This window comes from Alexandromys fortis, unplaced genomic scaffold (assembly GCF_014885135.2).
Source record: "Alexandromys fortis isolate MF-2015 unplaced genomic scaffold, M_Fortis_MF-2015_v1.1 scaffold_118, whole genome shotgun sequence".
Taxonomy (NCBI): Eukaryota; Metazoa; Chordata; class Mammalia; order Rodentia; family Cricetidae; genus Alexandromys; species Alexandromys fortis.
This window is the reverse complement of record NW_026068010.1, coordinates 3,153,039-3,173,922: the sequence shown is the minus strand read 5'-3', so window position 1 is coordinate 3,173,922 and position 20,884 is coordinate 3,153,039. Positions and strand designations below refer to the sequence as shown.

General features: G+C 43.5%; 1 long non-coding RNA gene across 1 annotated transcript; it reads right to left on the bottom strand.

The window, feature by feature from the left end:
* Positions 1-447: 447 nt before the first annotated feature.
* Positions 448-20,162, bottom strand: LOC126513531 (uncharacterized). Its single transcript, XR_007595371.1, has 4 exons — positions 20,042-20,162; positions 17,424-17,504; positions 17,092-17,281; positions 448-1,135 (listed from the first exon to the last, which is right to left on the bottom strand). It is a non-coding gene; the product is annotated as an uncharacterized lncRNA (long non-coding RNA).
* Positions 20,163-20,884: the final 722 nt, after the last annotated feature.

The window sequence follows — 20,884 nt, the reverse complement described above, 5'->3', positions numbered from 1 at the left end:
TTCTTTCCATAGGTGAGCCGAGCGACTGATTCATTCGCCCACCAGGATGCGGTGCGCCCCGCATTCCATGTAACAGTCTCTGGTCACACGACGGTCCAGGCTAGTTCGTGAGATCCAACAGGGAATGGGACAAGGGCGTCGATGAGTATTGCACTCACGAGGCAGGCTGAGCTCAGAGCTGAAATGCAGAGGAAGGCAGGGAGAACAACGAAGAAGCTAACTTAGCATGAGAGGATGGGCGTGAGCCTGGGATGGGGGAGCTGGTGGGAATAAGAGGGTGGATGCGAAAATGACATCAGAGACAAAACAAAACAAAACAAAACAAAACAAAAAATGACAACAACAACAACAAAAAAATCCAAGTTCTGGGAGTGAGAAAGTTTATGGCAAACAGGGGTGTCATTGGAACTGTTACATTTTTGACTTAAGTTGTTGAAGGTAGGGCCTTTCACCAGAAGCAACTCAGAGGACAAACAGGAGGTCAGTGAGATATTCAAGTGGTGATGTGGAGCAGACTTTGGGGACATGCAGAGGAGAGCATGGGCTATGGATACAAATGTGGAATTCGTCGTTGTCATCGGTGTCACCCATATGGGCCAGCTAGCCCAAGGAGAAAAGGAGGGGGAATAAAAAGCCTTGGGCTTTTCTGAAATGTGGTGCCAACAGAAGTCAGTCCATCTCAGAGTGTTCTCTCCAAACTCATTTGTTTTCCGTGCAAGGCACCCCCAATGTAACAGCTCCAGTTGGGGCTATTGTCCTACAGCTGGGACACGCGAGGGAAAAGGCTTTGTTAGGCACGCTCATAGCACCAGGATCCAATGTTCTGAAAGCCATTCATCACAGGTTCAGTCAAATCTGCTTTCATGTGCCCGGGCCTTCAGCCCCCTTTCTTGAACATTTGAGAGAGACTCCATGCTGACCCTGTGTAGTGGGAGGCAAGCTTGGTTTCTGATGTAAGATGAAATGGCCCCAGAGATTTTATTTTTATGGCTCTCTTGCACAAATCAAAGACATTCACTCAGTCCTCTCTGCTCATTTATCTCATTTAATTTTTCTGACCCCTTTCAGGCATGTCCAGGGTGTGTTTGATCTCCGAGCAGAGATCTGGGTTTCCGTTTGCCTGCACCCCGAGAACCTGTTGACAGAGGAGAACAGTGATTATCAGCCCATTAACTTGCCAGCTGACTTTCTGGCATAGCCAACAACTGCAGATTCAGGTTCTCCAGCACACTTAGGAGCTCTGTCTTCTTTCCTCTGTCTTCCAGGAGGCAGGCCCCCAATTGAATGTTTTTATAATCATATCACCTTTTGATATTTCCATACTGTGCATATTTCCAGGCTGCCCTTACCTGGCAAGGTGACATTCCCAATGCTGACCCGCCAGGACTGGCAACCCCTGGGAGAAGAAGGAAATTTAGAGGTGGACATGCCTTCCCTAGTGTCCAGAGTGTGCTGGTGGAAGGAGCCCAGCGTGTAGGGATTTATAGTTCTAAACGGATCCATCCCACAGACAACACTTTAGAAGTACGTTTTTCTACAGTTTTGATCTTAACCAGTGGAGCCTAAGACCCCAGAAACTCCATTTCTTCATGTTCTATGTGAACTATTTTGCCTCTAGATTCTTGGACCAGTTTTTCTCTAGAGTCTCTTTTTCAATGGCCTTCTACATGGGTCCCAATTTTACTCTCAGGGCTCAGTTTAGTGATGACATCTTCTGGGAAACCCTTTGACTTCTCTTCCTCTTTAAGCCTCCCCTCTGGATGGACCCAGCACCCCTAGGCCACCCTACTACCTACCCATCACAGTCAATGCCCGCTCGTTGAAGAGCCTCCCTGGGGACTGAAGCTCTGCTGTGGTTCACACAGGACCACGCAACATCCTCACTGTCACACGCCTGCCTCTGGCCCAGTGCCATGCGTTAAAAAAGTGACCACAAACGGTCAGGGGACTCTGCCAGAACCAGCTCTCACCCTCAGGCTGCGAGAAAAGCAAATGCATCCGAAAAACAAAATCAAGACCAGAAGGTGGAGAGCCACACTGGAAATACCCAAAGCAGGACACTGGGACCGGCTCAAGGGTCCTCCTGGGCTGAGCGTGGCACCAACATACCAACATGAAGCAGGGCATTTGAGGTCTTGGGGTCCTCGATCTCCCTGTCTGCCTTAGCAGGTTTGCTCTTGCTGTAACAAGAGACCTAAGGTCAAACATTTTATAAATTTTAAAAAAGTAGCTAATTTTGGTGGTGTGTTTGAAGACGGAGAAGTTCAAGAGCAGAGGCCCCCATCTTCTTGGCGTTCTCGGCTTGTGGTAAGAGCCTTGCTGTGTGTCACAAGCTAGCAGAAGCAGACACACGGCAAAGACCAAACACCCGCGCAACAGTGGAAGCAAGAAAGACAGAGAGCTGAGCTCGCTTTCAGAGCTTAGCCTCATCACCTCTAACACTGTCGCCTCGAGGAAAAGAGTCAGCATGAACCTTTTAGTGGGGAAAAAATCACATTCGAGCTGTGCCATGGCCTATGAAGAAGAGGAAGGAATCTTACCCGAGTGAGCACTACGCTGCCAAGACAAACCAGATATGTTTTCAGAAAAACACTTAATGAGACCAAACTTAAGAATCAAGCCTTCAGAGTCTCATCTTCCAGTCAAGTGCAAAATGGCTGTGTTGGTTCCTTTGCTGCTGCTGTGACAAGACACGATGACCTAAGGCCACTTAGGGAGAGGGTTTACCTGCATTTACAGTTCTGGGGTAAGAGCTCAGCATGGATGGGAGTGCGGCAGCTTACAGCCAGCGTGGTGGGGAGGCGTGGCCGCATACAGGCAGCATCTTCAACCCTGACAAACAGATATCAAACTAGAAATAGGGCGAGGCTCTGAACTCTCAGAGTCCAGCGTACTTTCTCTATCAAGGCCACACCACCTCCCCAAACAGCACCTCTCACCGAGAACCAAGTGTTCAAATGTCCGCCTACGGGGACATTTCTTATTCAACCCACAACAATGATGTGACACCTATTGAGGGGGATTTAGCAGCAACAAGCAAAGTCACATATGCATCTACCCTTTAAGACCCCAATGGCACTTCCAGAGATCCAGCCCCAAGAGGTCAAAATTGTGAAAGAGACAAATGTTTCAAAGATTAAGGAAAAAAAAAACTTGGCTGGACAGTAGTGACACACACCTTTAATCCCAGCACTCGGGAGGCAGATGCAGGTCTATGAGTTCAAGGCCAGCCTGGTCTACAAGAGCTAGTTCCAGGACTCCAAAGCTACAGAAAAACCTGTCTCAAGGGGAAAAGTAAGAATGCACTTCGATCTGTCCGTGCTGGTCCTGTCTGGTGTTGTGTCTATGCTGGAACAGCGGAGCTGAATCACAGAGACAGAGGCACGTGGCTTGAGAAACCTAAGCATGTGCTCTGGCTCGCTACAGAGGAAGCCGACCAACTTTAGCCGAACTCAGTGTAACTGCTCCTTGACTCAGGATGGCCCTGCTAAAACTACTTTAAATTGTCCATATTGTCAAGTTGAAAGTGGCTGAGTTCATCTCCCCAACCCCACGGCCTAGGTCCGCAATGTGGAGCCTTGTCCCCTTGTGGTTGGTGGGTGAACTGGGACCCACAGGCGCGGCTGGCAAGGATTAGAGAGCATAGCAATGACCAGGGAAAGGATCCGAGTTTCTATTTCCAAGCAAGGTTTCCGCTGGCAGGTATTGTTTTCACAGCATCATAAAGTCAAAAAAAAAAAAAAAAAGTTAGAAGTTGAGCTATGGATAAGTTAGGGAATATTTGACATTTTCTATAATAAAAAGTGTTTTTTAAAAACCATGCTATTTCTCAAAATTGCCAAAATATATGCAGCCGACCAGCAAAAGTATTTTCCTATGTATGAGAGGAAAATATTGTGAGTTGTGAGCCATCACACCCTGCCTTGAAGCAGTTCTTACTTCAGCTATCTGGGTCGTCCACACCCCACACTCACACGTCCTCCAGAATCCCCCACAATCCAATCTGAAGGCAGCTATTACATTGCAGAATAATATTTTTAACTAAATCAATCTTGACCTTAAGTCCAAGGATGAAATTGCCACATTAGCACACAGATGGCTTGCCTGCCCTGCCTGGGATTCTCACATCCATTTCCTACCTCGAGCCACGCTTTGATTATCTGCAAGCCTGCTCATATCCAAGCAGCTCGGCTGTATATTAAAGCTACAGACATCCCATGTGGCCCCTGGCAGTCACACCTCCAAGACAGAAAGGACTAAGGTGAAAGCCTTAGATCTGAGACTTGCAGTCAGAATGCGTCCCACGTAAATAGATGCGGGGCACCTTGGGTTCACCTAAGGACTGACAGCGCAGGCCGGTGGTTCTCAACCTTCCCAACACCATGACCCTTTAAAGCCTTTCACCATGCTTCTGTGAGTGCTGATATCTTGTTTGTACTCTAACAAAGAAAGCCTGCCTGAAGATCAGGGGAAGGAGCTAGCCATTTGTTAACCATAGAGGTCCGGAGGTCTGTACAGACAGACAGTATGTGATGTGGCTGGACGGGAGAGAGGAATAGGCAGGAGGAAACAGTAGCTCAGGCTCTTTTCAGTCTGTAGATTTCACAGGTAAGAACTCTAATGGCTGGTTGCTCTCCTTCTCTGATCTTTCAGCATTTATCCTATATCTGACCCTGGGTTTTTATTATTAAGACCAATTAGAAGCCGGGCGGTGGTGGCTCATGCCTTTAATCCCAGCACTCTGGAGGCAGAGGCAGGCAGATCTTTGTGAGTTCGAGGCCAGCCTGGTCTACAAGCGCTAGTTCCAGGACAGGCTCCAAAACCACAGAGAAACCCTGTCTGGAAACAAACAAACAAACAAACAAACAAACAAAAAAAGACCAATTAGAATTCACACTACATCTGGTGTCCAACATTAGGTCATGAATTCACGAAAAATCCACTTGCCTGTGTGGCTTTACAGCCTCAGCACAGGCCAGAGCTAAACGAGCAGAGTCACCGCCCCACTGGCTATGTTTTCCTTTCCTCTTCTCCCCAAGCCCTCTGAGCGAGTTTGATTTTTTCTGTTGCGGTCTCTCTGCAGCAAACTCCGCAGGTGTTTGGGTTCCAAATGCTGCAGGAGTTGGCCGCTTTCACGCATTCCTCCATGCAGATGCTGGCTCTTTGGCTTCGTTACACTCTGTGGGTTCCAGGATCTCCCTGGACCCCCTCCTGGGGCTGCTGCCTTGAAACTTATTCGAGCTTCTGCTGCTCTATGCCACAGCAATCAGCCTCACACTCGACCTTCATCTGAATCATCACCGTTGGCAGACTTGGTGAGACAACAGGGAATTGTTTTGTTTTGTTTTTCTTCAAGACAGGGTTTCTCTGTAGTTTTGGAGCCTGTCCTGGAACTAGCTCTTGTAGACCAGGCTGACCGCAAACTCACAGAGATCCGCCTGCCTCTGCCTCCTGAATGCTGGGATTAAAGGCACTTGCCACCACCTCCCAGCTTGGGAATTCTTAAAGGGAGTTTAAAAAGAGTTTTTTCCCCCACATTAAAATTAGATTAAAATGGAGAACACTATTACAATGGAGGTAGTTAGGTCTCTGTATGATAATATGCTGGATGGTTTGAAAATGGAACAACTAAATGAGAGGGTAACTAATTTAGATGGGATTTCTGTAATGTCAATTATAAACACTATCAGTTTTATCATTTTTATCACTAAAAAATGTTGGTTAATGTGTGCGCTAGGATACAAGTTTTAGAAAAACTTATTAAAACAGATCATAGAGATAGTCAGGTACAGAGGAATTTAAAGGAGAACCAATTTCAGTGTTGCATTTATAAAGTTAGAAAGGAACAGCTTATACTTTTCAAACAAACAAACTTTAATTTATTCAGTCACCTTACAGAAACAACTGCCAAATGATAGATATCCCAAGGTTCTGTAAGAACTGAATGAGCTCCTGTGGAAATGTTATATTTAAGGAGATTCAAAGAAGCGATAGTCTCATATGGCATGCATTCACCTTTTGTGAAGCAGATGTTAGACTTGTTGTCAACTTGTAATAGAATTATCACTCAAGGGGCTGGAGAGATGGCTCAGAGGTTAAGAGCACTGGCTGCTCTTCCAGAGGTTCTGAGTTCAATTCCCAGCAACCACATGGTGGCTCACAACCATCTGTACTGAGATCTGGCGCCCTCCTCTGGCGTGCGGGCATACATCGAGGCAGAATGTTGTATACATAATAAATAAATAAATCTTAAAAAAATGTAAAAAAAAAAAAGACTGGAAAGACACGATTACAGCAGACTTGGATCCTGGTCCTCAGTTACAGTGGAATGCCTGGTGGAAGATGAGGCTAAGACCATTGAACAACAAAGTACGGCTAGAGGTATGAAAATCTCCCAAGACCAAATTCTTGGAAAGGGAGATTATGCTAATGTATAAAGTCAATCTCTATATGATGACCATGCCTTGGCTTTATGCTGTACAGCAGCTTTGAATGCTTGGGACAGAATTGAAGTAGGAAATAAAATTGAGTCATTTGCTAAAGTTATACAGGGTCCAAAAAAAAAAAACTTTCACTGATTTCTTACAAAAATTGACTTCGGTAATAATTAGAATGATTCCAAATTCAAAAGCTAAACAAATAATAATAGAATCTCTGACTTTTGAAAATGCTAATGTACAATGGAAAGGGATAATTAGGCCATTAAAGGCAAAATTAGCATCCCTGGAGGAATGGATCCAAGATACAATCAATATTGAATCTCATGACCATGATGATGCTTGGATAGGAAAAGATGCTTGGATTCCAGAGGTTTAAAGAAAAATTGAAATGTCAAGTGTTTCAATTGCAATAAAAAAAGGTTACCTAAAAAGAAATTGTGAGGCCAGGAGGTGGTGGTGCATGCCTTTAATCCCAGCACTTGGGAGGCAGAGGTGGGTGGATCTCTGTGAATTCAAGGCCAGCCTGGTCTACAAGAGCAATTTCCAGGACAAGCTCTAAAACTTCTTGAGAAACCCTGTCTCAAAACAACAAAAATATAAAAGGAGGGGAGTTTTATATAGGGCATTCCTAGAAATAATGTTTTTTCTAAGCATAATAAAATAGAATGCCCCTCCCTTCTGGATTATGCAGAGGTATGGCAAGGGTTAGCATTGGACTAATGAATGTCAATTAACAAGGGACAGTCAAGATAACCCTTTGCCATCAAGAAAGGCCTTGAGGGGCCTCTTGTAGGCTTCCATGCCAAATTCAGTTTAGCCATTTCCTATAATCATGGAGGAAACTCCTTCCCAGAGCAATTAAAGGGTCGAATGCCTATTGTAAGAAACCATACTGCTCTGGATAACAACTATAGAAGAGAGAACAAAAAACTCAGGAGAAACCATAAAGCATGTATTTTGGCAAATGTTTATAAATGAACAAAGACCAAAATTAAAAATATGAATAAATGATGTTGTCATTGAAGGTCTTATAAATATAGGTGTGGATGTAATAATAGTTGCACCAGAATCCTTGACATCCAAACTGGCCTCTTCAGGAGGTAAATGTTCAGCTTTTAGAGATTAGAACTTTAACTCAGGTAAAATAGAGCACAAGATAGGTTTAATGTATGGGGCTAGAAGGACAGAGAGGAAAATTAAAGCCACATGTAGCTAGCATAGCAATGAATTTATGGGGACATGATTTGCTACATCAATGGAATTTTCAGATTAACATTCCCCCAATCTTAGAAATAAACCATAAATTAACATATGTCTCTGGGGAAAATATTGGAAGGTATTATATAGACCAGTCACTGACCATTCAGGTGGTACAGGAACAGAAAGCATGGCAGCTGCTGATTGTTCAAAGGCACCAATAGCCATACCTTTAAAATGGTTGACAGACAAACCTGTATGTATTGAGCAATGACCTTTAATATCAGAGAAATTTCAGACTTTAGAACAGCTGGTACAGAAGCATATTGAAGAATCAACCAGCCCTTGAAATTCTCCTGTATTTGTTATTAAAAAGAAATCTAGAAAATGGAAAATATTAACAAATATAAGAGCTAATAATAAGGTGATTCAGTCAATGGGCTCTTTATAGTCTGGAATTCCTTTACCTTCCCTATTGCCTAAGGGTGGCCTCTTATAGTTATTTATTTACAAGATTGTTTATTCACTATATACCTTTACAAGAAAAAGATAGAGAAAAATTTGCCTTCACAGTGCCTACTTATAATAACTCTCAGCCTGTTAAGAGCTATCATTGGAAAATTATCCCACAGAGAATGTTAAATAGCCCCCACTGTGTACCATTATTTTGTATGTTAGCTATTGGAAATAATATGTACGCAATTTCCTCAATCTATAGTTTTCCATTACATGGACAATGTCTCGCTAGCTGATTCAAATGTAGATACTTTAGAATGTTTGAAGAAGAAGAAGAAAAAAAAAACTTTGCCTTGTTTGGAATTACAAATTACTCCTGAAAAATTACAATGAGGAGATTCTATTAATTATTTAAGATATAGGTCTCCAAAAAAAATTAGGCCACAAAACGTGCAAATTAGGAGAGATCAATTGCGGACTCTTAATGACTTTCAAAGATTGCTAGGAGACATTTCTAATCTTTGGCCCACTATTGAGGTAAAATAATGATAAATTGAGTAACTTGTTTAAAGCCTTAAATGGTGACAAGGATCTAAATAGTCCAAGAGAATTATCAACTGAAGCTGAGAGAGAATTGGCGTTGGTGGGAAAGAACTTACAGGATGTACATGTGGACCATTTGGATCCAGATCTTAATTGCATTCTGGTTATTTTACCCTCTATACATTCTCTTACAGGAATATTAATGTAGAGAGAAGATGTTATCTTAGGATAGATTTTTTACCACATAAACAAAGTAAAAATTTAAAAACATATGTGGAAAAGGTCTCTCAGATAATTCTAAAAGGAAAATTGAGATTTTTGTCAATTAGCAGGAATAGATCCAGCAGAAATTGTAGTAACTTTTTACTAATGATGAAATTGACAAATTATGGGCAGAAAGTTGCTGTGGTTTACAGGATTATGCAGTGAAATTTCAGCTGAGAAATCAAAAAGTCAACCCACCAGAGCCATGAGTTCTGATGGAGACAGGCCCAGGTGCAAGGTGACGGGACACTGACTTCTGAATCGTGGCTGTCCTTACTGTAAATCCCCTGTGAAGCTATAGCACTCTCCTTCTACAGTGCGATTCATCCCAAAAGCTTCAGCAGTATATTAATCAATTACTGGGCATGATCTTCTGCACATACTGATGTATTGGGTGACCTGTACCCACACCGTGGGGCCTTGGTGTGAAAGTATTCACACAGTGAAAAATAACAAGTTTGTTCTCATAGTCAAACCTCTGCTCCATTCCCTGATATAAATATAGAAGCTAGCTCCCCACAACTATCTTTTATGGTGGGACATCTGGCCAGGAGAGGAGTCTTGCAAACATCACATTTTGAACCTTCACTGATAGGCACTGAGAGGAGGGTACGGCATGTCTGAGCTGGCTGATTAATTGCCTTCACAGATAAGGAGGGCTGGGTGCCCTGAAGTCACCTGCAGCCAAGATGGAATAGCACAACCTCAGTTGACCCCTGTTCTACTCTAACAAGCTATTAATACTCTGTACTTACTTCTACCTCCATTTCACCGAGACAAGACCTTAGCTAGGAAATTAACTGTTTGTGTCTTAACCCTGAAAGATAACAGGAAAAGGCTATTGCTTACTTAACCAGCTCTGGAGGAAAGTAATCTTTCTCATGTGAGCATCAGTGGAAACGGGCTGGCACTTGGCTCAGGGAAGCTGAAAATGGTCAGATCCGGGATTTTATACTACATGACTATAGATTTCCCTTTGTTCTAACTGCTTAGGATGTAACATGTGATTTTTAGATCAGATAGGTCCTGTTTTAGCCAGCTAATATTTGGCAAAAGTGCTATTGCAGAATAAACACCACAGGCTTCCTTCTGCAGTTAATACCAGTTCCTATGGCTACCCTGATTCTGTTCCCAGATGCCATGGGAGCAAAAAAAAGTGCTTAGAGAAGACAGTGTTGCTGCATTTCTTTCCCTTTTCTCTACATTTATTGATTACAAACTTTTAGCTTAACTAACCACACTTAGGAATGTAGTTTACTACATCAGCTCCCCTTTTCCCTTCTTAGAAATTATAGTTCCCTCCTCTTGAGCCTCCTTTTCACCTCTCAGATATGCTTGGACATCCCACAAGTCATGCCTCTTCTGAGCCAAAAAGTAAGCTGACAGTTACCTGCTGTGTATAGCCCTTTATTTGTTTTAATGATCCTTAAAAATACAAGTCTTGTAACCTTGCTATTGCCAGAGAATTGCTGACTGTGTCTGTATGTGTACAGAAACTGGAAACCATGGAGGATGGCAAAAGAATAAAGAAATTGATGCAAAAAGTACATAGTGGAAAATTCATTTGCCCTCAGATTTTTCTGAGTTCCCCTGTTTGCCATAGTGTTCTCTCTAAAACCTGAGGGGTCATTGAGACTGAAACTTAATAGCCCTTGCTAGGAAGTAAACCTTGGCAAAGAGTTTGCAGTAATTTTTTTGGGAGAGATTAACAACAAATATCACAAAAGCAAGAGAATTCAACTTATAAAGAGAACTAATTGGATCATTCCTCACATTGTAGGAGTAACACCAATAGCTGGAGCACCTATATTCTCTACTGATGCAAATAAATCAGGAAAGGCAGGTTACAAATCAGAAATTTAAGTAAAGTGGCTCAAAGCCCTTATGACTCTGCCCAAAAGTCAGAATTATATGTTATTCTCATAGAATTAATAGATTTTACAGACCATATTAACATAGTTACTGATTTGCAATATGCAGAAAGAGTTGTTTTGCATATTAAAACTGCTGAATTTATACTAGATGATACAGAATTGACGATTATTTCTTCAGTTGCAAGAAATATTCAAGAATAGGAATCATCCCATATATATACCACACATCTGATCCCATACAGATCTGCCAGACCTTTTAGCACAAGGTAATAAAGAAATTGATCAACTATTGATAGGAAAGGTGCTGAAGGTTTCAGAATTTCATTTTAAAAATTATGTCAATAGCAAAGGTTTGAAAAAATATTTTTCCAACACTTGGCAACAAGCCAAGAAAATGATAAGGAAATGTCCTATTTGTTTGTTATACAACCAAACACCACTACCTGCAGGGAGTAACCTAAAAAGAGCTCAAAGGAATGAAATCTGGCAGATGGATGTATTCCACTTCGTAGGATTTGGAAAACTAATGTATGCACACAATACCATTGATACCTTTTCGGGTTTTTAATAGGCAACTGCTTTGAGTTTGGAAAAGGCTGATTTGGTAATCACACATTTGCAAGAAGTTAAGGCCATCATTGGTATACCTGTACAAATAAAGACATACAACACCCAAGCATATGTTTCTAGTAAAATGAAATAGCTTTTTGCTTATTATATAAATAATATACATATGTATATATGTATATCGGAGCCATCTTCCTAGCCTCCTCCGATTTCCATATATATATAAATAAATTACAGGTATATCACACAATCGTACAGGACAAGCAGTTATAGAAAGATCAAATTGAACTCTGAAGGATATGCTACATAAACAGAAATGGGTAATAAAGATCCCTAGAAATAGATTGCATAATGTTTTATTAACTTTGAATTTTCTAAATGCTTATGAGAAAGGAATGGCAGTTGCAGAGAGATATTGGATAATAGAAAAAAGCTATAGAATTAAATTAGCCTATATTCTTTAAAGATGTGTTGATTTCAGAATGGAAGCCAGGATATGTGTTACGTTGGGGGAAGGGGTTTCGCTTTTATTTCCACAGGAGAAGAAAAGCTATGGATATCACCAAAATTGATAAAGGTTCAATTTGAACAAGAGAGCCCTCTTGATTAGAATAGTTCATCAGCCATTGTGACTATTCAATCTAAACTTACTTATTCGACTAACAAAAGGATCAGATATAACTTGCCCAATGGGAACCTCCCCAAAGTTAGGGTTGGGGAAGGATTTTCTTTTTGTCTTTTCAGGAGAGTAAATGCATCCAGCTAAGTAATTCAAAGACCATTGTGCAAATGAGACATCTGAAGAAAAAGGACAAATCATCTAGAAAAAAAAAGTCCCAAGAAAAAGAGTCATTTGGCCTATTAGCATGTTACATCTCCAACAGATTTAAATTTCATAAATCTTCTCAAATGTTTGTTTCTGCTATTCTCTACAGACATATAATGCAAATGATCTTTTTTGTAGTCTCAGTCCAATTAAAAATTAAATCTAGCTTTGGAATTGGAGAGGGACTCTCTCCTCTAAACCCAAGCATGCTTATTAAAGTGAAATCCAAAATCTCTGTCTCATATCAGAAGAGTCACCTGATATGGGACAGGAAGAAAAAACAAAAATTAGGGGACTATTGTATTGTCACTAATCTCATAATCCTTTGGTTTCATTTTGACTCTTTAACAGCTTTTCTTAGGGAATAAGTATTATCTCATAATTTATAAATTTAATTTATATATTTTAAACTTTTTGTCATGATATTAATATTCATATAGAGTACTAATTCTAGAAGAAGGCTTCATCTAGCTTCCTATGATTTCATGTTTGAGTCTCCATCTGGTAACTAGAAATTAAGTTTTTGTACTTTGTATGGACATAACAAAGTATGATCTTTTAATCTCTGAGATATGCTATAATGACATTTAAAATGTTTAAATTTATTGTAGTTAACCAAGACCATACCTAACAGTGACCTCTGAAGTCTCCCAAAGGAAACAGGACCCCACAATGACAATTCCCCCAGAACTATGATAATGCCACTAAGCTGAAAAACACCACCTAAAGATTGGCTTTTGACTATAAACTGCTATAATTTTGAGATGGCTAGCTGAGATGATCCAGCCTCACAGACTACTCTATCCAGGACTTGAGATAAGTCCTACACATTCCCATTACGCAGAGACTGGATAACAAATGATAAAGCTACCTCTCCCAGGACTTGACAATTAAACCAAATCTTTTCAGGATCTCTTAAAGATGTCATCACCCTCAGAAAGCAGGAAGTAAATTTTAGAGCATGATTCCCACATTCCCAAGAGGCAGGGTAGGTGGTGTTTGGTCTTTCATTGGGTTATGTATATTTGTCATTGCTTTTGGGGGGTGGTTACAAGTCATTATTGGTAATGGTCAGGAAAAAAAAGTTGAACAAAGGAGTTTAGATTCAGGGTTAAGTTATTGTCTTGAAAAGAAAAAAGGGGATATAGGTATGCTAGGATGTAAAGTATATTATTGAGTTTACTCTGAAAAGAAAAAGGGGAATATAGAAATAGGATTAAAAGGTAGTTTGTTGAATCTGCGTTTAAACCAAAAAGGAACTACTAGTCTTAAATATTTTACATTGATATGGATTTTGGTATATTGATACAAATTTAAAGTTATTTTGGTTAGAACTTATTATACATACGTTTCTATTCTTGTTCAAGGTATTACCTATACAGCTCATTTAACAATGTAATGCAAATTTCTAGTCCTTGAAAGTTATTATTACCAACTATTTAGGATAATAAGCAAATGCAAATTAGAAATTAGTATCTATTATAATCACACTTGTAGTCACATTAGGTATGTTTTCAAGGTCAGAGATATATTTTAGATAAATAGGTCATTTTTGAACATTTCGGAGATCTACATAATATGGTATTTAAGATGTTTTACTAGCACAGGTTCTTTTATAACAATGAGACATGTCTATTCCTGGCAGCGCCAATCTACTTCAGAGAAAATGATGGGCACCAAAGAAACTCCATATGGAGTTTACTTCTTTGTGACAAAAGTAATCCACTGGGCAAGAAAGTGTCCTTGCCTTGACAGCTGAAAGTATGGTGTGCAAATTGGATAAGCAGGACACAACAAAGAAAAGGACTGCCAAACTTTGCCAAGACAAAGTAAGTCAGTCCTTCTGAATATCCTCCCTCACAGAAAAGTTAGTCAGATAAGCTAAGCCTGTATGCCAAAGATTGCATGTATGCCCCAACATTGCAGATGGGCTGTGGATGACTGTCCAGGCAGCCAGATGTTTCTGTCATTTCTCACAATTTTTGGAAGTCACTTGCTCACACTTCCTGTTTCCTCAGGAAATATTCTTTCCTTCTCAGGTCTCTGATGGATTTGAAGACATTATAGTTATAGTTAGTTTTCCTTATTACCAAATTCAGAAAAGAAATTCACAAAGAAATATATATAAGGTTGAGAAACATTAAAAGACAATTTTGGCAATGCAAGTTCGAATAGAAAGTGATTTAGGACAACCTTTTTGACTAACCAAGATAGGATAGATGTAGAGTATTTTCTCTGAATTTATCATTGCTAATGGACTAGACATTGCTGATGTATTTGTTGCCTATATACAGTATGTAATTATTGTACATATTATATATAGTTTTTCTTATATTAGTTATAACTTTTCTCTATTGTAGACTAAAGAAAAAGGGAAATATGATGATACCTTGCTTGTATTCTAACAAATAAAGTTTTCCTGAAGATCAGAGGAAGGAGCTAGCCACTAGTTAACTATAGAGGTCTGGAGGTCTGTAAAGACAGACAGGAAGTGACATGACTGGGTGGAGAGAGGAATATAAGGCAGGAGGAGACAGTAGCACAGCCTCTTTTCGGTCTGGAGAGCTCTAGTCGCTGGCTGCTCTGCTTCTCTGAGCTTTCAGCATTTACCCAGCTCTGAGATTCCTCTTGTTAGTTCTCAGTCTCAGAAGTTGATCTGATAGGAAGGAAGTGATGATATGTCTTCCAAAAAAAGGCTGCGAATTGTGGCCCCTGAACCTGGCTGGTTTGGCTGCTGTGGCCTGGCTGCAGTGGTCTGCCATATGCAATGTGCTTAGGTGACATCTAAAAGTCAGGATTGATGGGAGTGGGTAACAAGGCACAGCTGCTGCAGCTGGTACATCAGGATCTGGGGGCACTGGGACCACTCTGTCACCAGACACTGTGCACGAAGCAGGTTCCATGGGACCTGCTCCCTGCTCAGGACCAGGGCTACCTCCCTTCCACTCCCAATATTCCAAGATGACAAGGCTCCTGGATGCAAGCTTCTGGTTTGGATCTGTGGGAACCAATGATAGAAAATTCTAGCAATAAAGTCAAGATTCAGTCACACTGCACACGCTGGCTGCCTGCAGTATTAGGAAGCTTGGTCCTGTATCTGAGTCCACTGTCCTGGGGGGTGTTGGAGAAGAAGGTGGAAGGGGTGAAGCCCTCTTCTCTGAGCTGTGTCAGCTTCAAGCAGTTGCCACCCACTAGGGACAAGTCTAGAAAGAGCCACCCACAGAACTCTCCCAGTGTGGAAGATGGAGGTGGGTCCCCTAAAACACAGCAGGAAGCAGGGTTCTAGGTTAATTCCTGTTGCTATGATAAAACACTCTGATAAAAACTCTAGGCTGCAGTCTGTCACTGATGGAATTTGAGCTAGGGACCTGAAGCAGCTAGTTACACCCACGGTCAAAAACAGGGAGTTGGCGCCTGCTTTTCCTAGGGCCTAGCCTGTTCTGCACTTACAGACTCCACTACCTTCTGCCTAGGTGGTGCCACCCACAGTGGCCTGGGCATCCCACATCAATTACTGTCATCAAGACAACACCCCCCACACATGTCCACAGGCCGATCTGTTCCAGAACATTCCTATTGAGACTTTCATGACCCTGCCCCTTTCTCTCTGCCTCCTGTCACCCTGTTGTCCCTGGCTTCCTCCTTCTCTCACACGGTTCAGTTATTCCTGCACGAACAGCCCAACTGCCTCAGGGCCTTTGCACAAGTTGTCCCCTCTGCCTAGAAGGACGAGTGCTCCTTTCGTCGCCTTCCTCTACTCTCACAAGCTTGAGTTCTACTCCCCACCACTCTGGGTAACCCTTCTTCTTCCCCTGCTCCCTGGCAAAGCAAAACCCCTCGATTGTACATCCGTCAGCTCCTTCATAGCCCTTTGCTGTGTGTTCCTGAGTCTTAACCATCCCCCACAAACTGACATGTTAAAGGACTGATTGCTGGCCGATTGCATGACTGAGAGACTGAGGAACCTTCAGGAAGTAGGGCCTAGTGGGACAGTTAGGTCAGCCGAGGTATGACCTTGGAAGAGAGTCTGGGTCTCCAGCCCATTCCTCCCCACCCCACCTCACCACTCTCTTTCTTGGCTGCCATGAGATGAACATGTTTGCTCCATGGGGTGTTCCTGCCATGCGGGTCAAAGCAGCAGGAGCCAACTGAAGTCAAAACCAAAACAAACATTTCCTCCTTGTGAGTTGTTTATCTGGGGCATTCTCAGTGGCAGAAAATGGGCTAAGTGACCTCCCCTGATCCAACCTCAGGTCCCTCAGCTGGTTGTTTCCTTTGTCCCCAGAGCTTGCTCCAGTGTCCGGCATCTGGAACGGTACAGGAGCTCAGCGAATGGATGAACGAACGAATGAATGAATGAATGAATGAATGATGCAGAGGTCACCATGAAGTACTACATCCTATGTGATTTTTCCTCTCTTCCTCCCTCCCTCCTTCTTTCCAGGGTCTCAGTTTGTAGCCCCAACTGCCTGACAAACTCTTGATGCCCCTGTCTCAGCTTCCTGGGGGCTCACATGCTTGGATCACAGGTGTGTGCCACCATGTCCCGAGTTTCGTTTCTTTCTTCTGAGTTTCCTCTGTAGGTTTGCTAAGCCTGGTCTTGGGGGTTGGTGGCACATGCAAGGTCGAGTCTCTTGACTCTTCCTCCTCCCTGGGTGGCAGGCGCCTCTTCCTGATGCTAACCCCTCCCAGATGGCCAGACTCCTGCCTGTACTTCTCCCTTGCTGTTCTCACATCAGACTTGATCTGGCCAGGCCTCAAACCCCTGGACATGCTGTCATTTAGGACCCGTGTGACCCATCAGTTACCCTGAAGGCTTCCGTCTGCTGGGAGACAGCAATTGTCACTGTCAGAATGGGCCAATTGCTAGGACAAAAGAAAAAAAAAAAAACAACCCTCCAATGAAAGCTGAATTTTCACTCACTCAAAGCGCAGCATGAATGTTCTAGATTGATCAGTCCTCCACTGAAGGGGTGACTCAAAGGTCCTTCCATCATGTGACACTTGTGACTTCGATACCCATGATGTAAAAGCATCCAAAAATAAAAGCATGGTCGATTTACTCGCTCCCGTTGCCAAGGCGGCTGAGGCACTTCATCTGACGACAGTCCTGCCTAGTGGGAGGGAAATAATTAAGAAGCCATGACTGTGACTTTTTCAGACACCTTTGCTGTCATTTTGCTCACCCCCTTCTGCGGTATTTATTCCCTCCCCTTCCCTAACAGCTCCCCTTTTCCCATCCCCCAGTCAGATCACCTGGACCCGCTGTTCCCGTTTAGCCTCCTCCCGTCTTCTGTGTTGGCCTGTATTTATTATTTTTGCACCGAGTCAAGGATCCTGTAAAACACAAGTCAGTCCTTCCTTACAAACCTGCCTCAGTCCCCAGGCACCACCCATGAACCCCGCCTCTCCCCACTGCACTCGCCTTCTGACTTGGTTCCCTTGACCTCTCTAAGACCATTCGCTCATTCTTCCCTGGCACAGCCACCCTTCTGCTCCTTGGGCAGATTGAGTGACTCCTACCTCGGGGCCTTGGCACCTGCCGTGTCGAAGCGGCTCTCCACCAGCAGCTACCCAGCCCATTTACTAACCTACAGTTCATGTGACTGGTTCTGACATGGCAGCCACAACTTCGCGCCTGTGCCACCCCACCCCAGCAAGTCACTTCCTACTTTACCTCTGAAAACTACTGGCTCATCAAAACAGACTTGTTCTGAAATCAAAAGGAGAAACACGGTCTATATCTTTTTTGGTCTGGCTTTGCTCTTTTAGCTGGTCTAATTCGTGACAGGTACTGGCAGAAAGTAAACATTTAGTATCTATATGTGAATAAGGAAGAACATTTTGGGGCTTTGGAGATAGCTTAGTAGGCAAAGTGCTTGCTGAGTTCACTCCCCCAGAACCCATGTAAAAAGCCAGGCACAATGGCAAACACCTGCAATTGCAGCTTGGGACAATGGCGACTACAGAGCCTCTGCAGTTGGTGGCCAGCCAGTCTGGTGAAACTAGTGAGCTCCAGGTTCAGTGAATGACCCTGCCTCCAAAAGTGAGGTGGAGGGGCTGGTGAGAACGCCCAGCAGTCAAGAGCGCTTGTTGCTTTTATAGACAGCCCAAGTTAGATTCCCAGTACCTATGGGGCAGCTCACAACCATCTGTAACTTCAACTCCAAGGGATCCTGTGACCTCTTCTGACCTTCACAGGCTCTGCATGCATGTGGTGTATATACATGCATGCAGGCAAAACTCTCATGCTCATAAAACAAAATTAACAAAAATAAGGAATAAGGTGGAGAGTGAAGAAAACACCCTACACAAACTGCTCACACACACACTTATGCACATACACACATACATACATGCATGTACACATACACAGTGCATGCATACACACATGCATACATGCATATACACATACACACATACACAATGCATGCATACACACATACATATGTGCATACACACATATATACACAGAGAAGAATGAAGGTTTCAAGTATCACCTTTTGGGTTGTTTTTTTTTTTTTTTAATCTACTTCCTTGCTGCATTTTCAGTAGTGCTTGCTAGGAAAAAAAATGTGATTTCTGAATTTCTGTTTGGGAAAAATTTAGCCCTGTGAGTGTAAAGACGTGCTTCCGTGTGGGATCTTAAGTGACGCAAGCTCTGCTTCTACCAACAAGGAGGGGGCGCCATCCATGCCAGGCTTTTCTTAGACCTTGGCAGCGGCCAGGGCTCCAGGTGAAGTGTAAGCTCGAGGACTTGTAGCTCATCAAGTGTGTTAGCAGGCGCAGACCTGAGCGGAGTGTAGCTCAGCTGAGGAGCCCTGCCTAGGACATGCACAGCCCTTGGTCCACTCCACCCCCGACTCCCAGCACAAGAAAAACACCTCTGTGAAGACAAGACACCTAATGGCTTCAGCAACGGGGAGGGAAAGCTTTAGGTTTGTTAAAAGCAAAGCCCCCACAAAAGGCCCTTGACCATTTGATGGGCCTCGTGCTGTACATGAAAGTATCTTGTATTTCTCCTTTTTCTAGGTAGCGTTCTAAGACAAACCACCCATGCACCCAACCCAGGCCCCACTCCCACCCACAATCTTCCCTGTCTTCAGAACTGAGATCCTCTTCCATGGCCTGGGGAAAGACTTTTCTAGGACTGTCCCGAATATGAGAACGTGGGGCTTTACACAAAGAATGGAGGTAGAAAGTCTCATGTTGGTTAAATGTGTGTAATCTGACGCTTTAGCCCGTTTGTAGCACATCCTTTTACAAAGCCAGGCTTCCCTCATCTTTACTCCGCTGAGCAACCCTGGTCGGCTGATAGAAACAAGCGGTCAGTGGTACCCAGGCTGCCGCGCATCCTCCCCCACACAGGCCTCTCTCCTCGAGAGCCTGCTTCCTGCTCTCCAGATGCTCGTGCTTGGCTTGACAGCATGACTTCAGCCTTCCCCTGCCAGGTCCACTGCCTTACTGGTATCAAGAGCTTACAGTCAGACCCTGGCAGACCGTGCAGGACCAACAGGCTGCCAGCTACAACCCCGCCCCTCACCCTCGGCAAAGAAAACAGGAGCAGCCTGCTGTACTAGAAGGAAGGAAGAAACACACAAAAAACTCATAGGTTTTCCACAGTACCGCTAGCTGGACACAGGAAGGCCGGACGAGGCTTGAGTGGCCGGGGGCATTTGCAGTGAAATCTCTCCTGATCTAGTCGCAAGCATCAACCACTGGGCCGCACAAGTTTCTTAAAGAAGCCACTTAAAGTCTGTGTGGGGCTGAGTGCCAGCCAACCCTGTGACATCCTCGGCCTGTGTAAACCCCTCTGTGTCCTAGAAAGGTAGTGTGGATCTCTTTCACACTCAGCTAAGGAGATTGAAACCCACCTGAGCTCTCTCAGTTATAAGAATGAAACTCTGGGCATGAACCCAGAGCTCTCCGACCCCGGTGTCCAAACTCTTGGCCATTCCCCAGCATAGAGCCATCCCAGTACCCAATAGAGATCGCAGGTCTTCATGTAATTCTGCCTGGGATCAAAGTTCAGTTCCGTCTCTTTGTTGCTGTGTGCCTTTGGCCGGTTGCTAAACATTTCTCTGCATCATTTCCTTTGCGTATAAAATGAGACTCAGCATAAGACCTAGTGTGGAGTCATCTGCAGACTATATGGCTCTGTGTACATGAGTGTAGGGGAATGTCACCAAGAGCCCTTAATCTTGCTTTTCTTTTCCGCGTGACCAAGCTTTGCCAGCCCTATACTCTGCATATCTATCCCCGATGAACCAGTTCAGACTCGTTCAGCGGTGGAGCATTTCCACAGAAGAGAGGTCCGAGATCTAGCTGCTGTCTGCTTTCTCCCCAACTGGGCATGGTTAGCGACGTCCACAGAGGGGCTGGAATGCCTGTAGGAACTGTGACTGTCTCTACGGTGATGAACACCACCCCTACTACTGATGCCACCAGGGTGACCAGGCAGACTCACTCTGCCCTCTGAAGGGCTCACTCTGCCACAGCCGTGTGGGTCTGGGCAGGCAGCTGCACACAGCACCGTCCAGCACACTGAATGCAGCTACCAGTTGGGATTTTTTTGAGCAGGTCAGGTGAACTTATGAGTGGTTGGACTGGGGGGCAGATCTGAAGTAGAAGTTAGAGGGGACCCCCCAAATTTTCTCAAAGCTCTATTGCTAGCCCATCATCCACCTCTCCCACTCCACACCTGAGGATCCCATCCT